At 50.1% G+C, this 4,758-nt stretch overlaps 1 pseudogene; it reads right to left on the reverse strand.

The window, feature by feature from the left end:
* Positions 1–494: 494 nt before the first annotated feature.
* On the reverse strand, positions 495–2,366 carry LOC147966015 (uncharacterized; annotated as a pseudogene).
* Positions 2,367–4,758: the final 2,392 nt, after the last annotated feature.

Consider the following 4,758-nt stretch of genomic DNA (forward strand, 5'->3'; position numbering starts at 1 on the left):
GCACTGGTGTCCACTGAAATATTGTCCCCTTCTTGAGAAAATTGGTCAGAGGCTTGATGATGACCCCGTAGTGCTGAATAAATCTTTGGTAGTAGCCGGTAAGCCCCAAGAAACCCCACAGAGCGCGTACGGTGGTTGGTACCGGCCACTGCTTGACAGCTGCTACCTTCGCTGGATCGGGGGACACTCCTACCGCACTGATTACATGGCCGAGATATTCAATTTGAGGCTTGGCAAATTCACACATGGACTATTTGAGCACCATGTGGTTGTCGTGCAAGAGCTGCAGAACAGTCCTCGGCTTTGCAATGTGTTCCTGAAGTGTCCTACTGAACACCAAGATATCGTCCATGAACACGACTACACTTTCACGAAACACTCGCGCTATAGCCGTATTCATCACACCTTGAAATGTTGCGGGAGCTTCTGACAAGCCAAAGGGACCTACCAGGAACTCGTATAGCCCATGGTGCATCCGAAAAGCTGTTTTGAATTCACCCCCTCCGCCACTCGAACCTGATGATAACCGCCAACAAATCCAATTTGGTGAACCAAGCTGCTGCTGCAAGCTCGTCAAGCAATTCTTCTACTATAGGCATTGGGTTCTTATTTTTGATGGTTATGTTGTTAAGCTGTCGGTAGTCCACACAAAATCGCCACGATCCATCTTTCTTGTGAACCAGCAGAACGGGTGATGCAAAAGGGCTGGAGCTAGGACGAATTATGCCTTTGTGCAACATATCTTTGACCTCCCTCTGTATTTCATCTTTTTGCTATGGGGTGTAGCGAAACGGGCGAACGCTGACCAGTTGAGCACCCGGAATGAGGGGAATTTTATGATCACCCAAACAGCAGGGTGGCAGGGTGGATGGCTCCGCGAACACATTCTTGTACTCTTGTAGGACCGTGGCTACCTCTGGAGGAAGTGGGTCAGGGGTTGGAACAGTATCAGCCATGGAGCATAATTCTTTCTCTTGGTGCACGCGCTTGATCTGCACTGCTTGCTGAATTGCCCCTCAGCACAGTAGTCCTTTCAATTTCCCTGCCGAGACGGGTTTAAGATGCTGAATTGTGTCATGAATGCCTCGCAAGGAGATGATGCGCTCTTCGTGAGTGAACTTCATCCACTTTTTGTGCCAATGAACCGACATAGGGCTGTGCTGCTTGAGCCAATCCGCGCCAATGATGATATCATAACAGCCGAGGGGAAGCACTTTCATGTCTTGGCAGAAGGTATTGCCTTGAGTCCACCATGAGAGCCAGTTCACCATTTGAGAGCTCATCAATGTCCCTCCTCCTGCAATTACATATGAGGTTGGCTTCGTTTGTTGCACTGGAAGTTGTAACTCATCGACTATTGCCGCATCCACAAACAAGCAATTGGCGCTAGAGTCCACCAAAATTAGCTCCTCTCGGCTACCAATTCGACCATGGAGATGCATGGTGCATCGCTTGAATTGCGGAGTTGAGCCACTGTCATCGGCCAAAAGCATTACCTCCTCCATCTAAGCTGTAATATGATAGATGCTGAGGATTGGGAGGATCATCTAGCTGCAAAATCCCCAGTAACTCTTCCATGACATGAATGGGCACCTTATCAGGACATTTGTGGCCGCGTGCCCACGGATCACCATAAGTGAAGCAGAGATTCATCGACTTGCGTTAGGCACGCAGTGCTTGCAGCTTTTAAGACCACTTCCGCGAGTCATCTGAAGCGGAAACCCTTTGTTCTTCTCTGCTGATGATTTGTTGTAAGAGCGTGAGCCATGCTTCATAGCTGACATAGATTTGTCATGTTCCACCTCGACTTCTTGCAACAAGGACAAACAACTAGCAATATCCACACTTTCAGGACGGTGTAAAACAACAACAGAACGAATGTCGGGACGGAGCCCTGCAATGTAACACTCTACAAAGAGCACCTCATGTGTATGTGGATCAGCTAACAAAATCTGTTGACGAATAGTATCAAATTTGGTAGTGTGCTCTGCTACAGAACCTATCTGATTCAATAACAACAACTAACACATATAGAACTAATGTTTATCCTTGCCCCATTTTTCTGCTACTACTGCACGCAATTCATCCCAATGTTGGAGGGGTTTGCATTTTTGGGCCATTTTGAGCCAATGTGCAGCGTTACTGATCACATTCAAAGAGGTGAATTTTACTTTCATATGGTCCGAGACACCATAGATGTCAAAATATAGGTCGCAATTGTCGAGCCATACTTGATACTCCTCCCCATCAAACTTGGGGAAGTCCATCTTCGGTGTACTACTGAAGGAGGATCAACCCGACTGTGCCGGTCGACAGTCACCATGGACGGTCTCTGAATCGAACCCCGCGTGGCTGTTTGGGAACATACCATGAGCCGGAGGCAGCTGAGGGAATGGATGATCCCCAAAAACTGTCCCCTGTGGAGTTGGATGTACGCCGTGCCCTTGGGGCCGATTCGTGCCCGCCGTGCGCACCTCCACCGTAGGAGGCGGCGCCAAAGAGGAGGCCCGATTTGGAGGTATCGTGGGACGCGGACTCCAGCGCGCGAAGGCGAGTGGACGTGTCCTTGGCATGGAGGTATAGAAGCGACGCCGAGGAGTTGAGGGTGCGGGTCGTCTCGTCCATCGTCCGCATCCAGGCTGTGATGCCCATGAGCTGCTCTGCAATCTCGTCAAGCTTGGTGGCGGTCTCCATGTTGTGCTGCTCGATTGACCCCATCGCTGCTGAGCTGCGCCTGAACGACCATGGGCGGTCGACGCTTGGGCGCTAGATCGACGCCCGGATCGGGTGTTCCTGCCGAAGGATGGGGATTACGGCGGCGGAGCGAATCCACCACCAACCACGATCGGACTGACGAATCGAGCCAGAACCGGGGAGGATCGATGACAACTGATACCAATTGTTATGCCCTCGCTTGGATAATGGCCCTCCTTTGATTACAAATCTGGATACAAGAGGAAGGATTTGGGAAGAAGGAAAGGGAAATTCAGTAAGTGCTAATTCTCGACCCCCACCTTCCTACCCGTGCTCCACCTACTTATTTTCCTCCCTTGCTGCTGGTCGTCGCCTGCTGGACTTGTTGGGCCCGCCAGGCTCGATCGAGCTGGCGACTGTGTCTTGAGGCCTTGGGCCTTCTCCCCGGTTTGGGCCACCGCATGACACTCAACTTCCACATACGGTTGTTTTTTCCGGATGATGTATCCCGCGTGGGCTGCTTGTTTACATGTACGATCAGCCTTCGTGGCTTTTGTGCATATACCATCAGTTTTCATGCATCACACATCATCGGTTGCGCGCTCATGGATACTCCGGCTGCGCGGATGTGCGCCGCTGGTGCCTTGTAGCCGCGGGCGCCTTCTACCTTCTCCGACTACGAAGCACGTCATCGGCACCTCGTCGCCAGTTTGCATGTTCTCGTTCTCACCCGTCGTATCTTCGGTCTGATCTACCGTAGATGCACGTCCTCGTGGGATTTTGTGAGATCGTCACCGAGTATACTCGCTCCTCCACCGATCGAGCAACGGGCTGCTGTAGGATCGAAAGTATGTCTAGAGGGGGGGTGATTAGACTACTTGACAAGATAAAAACTTAACCTTTTCCCAATTTTAGTTCTTGGCAGATTTTAGCTAATTTAGGACAAGTCAAGCAATCATCACATAATTCAAGCAAGCATGCAAAGAGTATATTGGCAGCGAAAAGTAAAGCATGCAACTTGCAAGAATGTAAAGGGAAGGGTTTGGAGAATTCAAACGCTATTGGAGACACGGATGTTTTTCCCGTGGTTCGGATAGGTGGTGCTATCCTACATCCACGTTGATGGAGACTTCAACCCACGAAGGGTAACGGTTGCGCGAGTCCACACAGGGCTCCACCCAAGGGTAACGGTTGCGCGAGTCCACACAGGGCTCCACCCACGAAGGGTCCACGAAGAAGCAACCACCCACAAAGGGTCCACGAAGAAGCAACCTTGTCTATCCCACCATGGCCATCGCCCACACAGGACTTGCCTTACTAGCGGTAGATCTTCATGAAGTAGGCGATCTCCTTTCCCTTACAAACTCCTTGGTTCAACTCCACAATCTTGTCGGAGGCTCCCAAGTGACACCTAGCCAATCTAGGAGACACCACTCTCCAAGAAGTAACAAATGGTGTGTAGGTAATGAACTCCTTGCTCTTGTGCTTCAAATGATAGTCTCCCCAACACTCAACTCTCTCTCATAGGATTTGGATTTGGTGGAAAGAAGGTTTGAGTGGAAAGCAACTTGGGAAGGCTAGAGATCAAGATTCATATGGCAGGAATGGAATATCTTGGTCTCAACACATGAGTAGGTGGTTCTCTCTCAGAACATATGAGTTGGAATGGTGTGTGTGTTCTGATGGCTCTCTCATCAAATGAGGAGGAGGTGGAGGGGTATATATAGCCTCCACACAAAATCCAACCATTACACAGTTTTCCAATCTCGGTGGGACCGAATCAATAAGCTCGGTCGGACCGAAAATGTAAACCTAGTGACCGTTAGTGATTTTCGGTGGGACTGACATGCAACTCGGTAGGACCGATTCGGTTAGGGTTTGGGCATAACGTAATCTCGGTGAGACCGATTACACAAACTCGGTGAGACCGAATTTGGTAATTAGCTAACCAGAGAGTTGGTCAGGCAAACTCGGTGGGACCGATTTGCTCTTTCGGTGAGACCGAGTGGAACTCGGTGAGACCGAAAAGTTACAAAGGGGAAACACTGAGTTTACATTGCAATC

Source organism: Triticum urartu, chromosome 6A (genome assembly GCF_056163025.1).
Source record: "Triticum urartu cultivar PI428250 chromosome 6A, HENAU_Tu73, whole genome shotgun sequence".
Classification (NCBI taxonomy): Eukaryota; Viridiplantae; Streptophyta; class Magnoliopsida; order Poales; family Poaceae; genus Triticum; species Triticum urartu.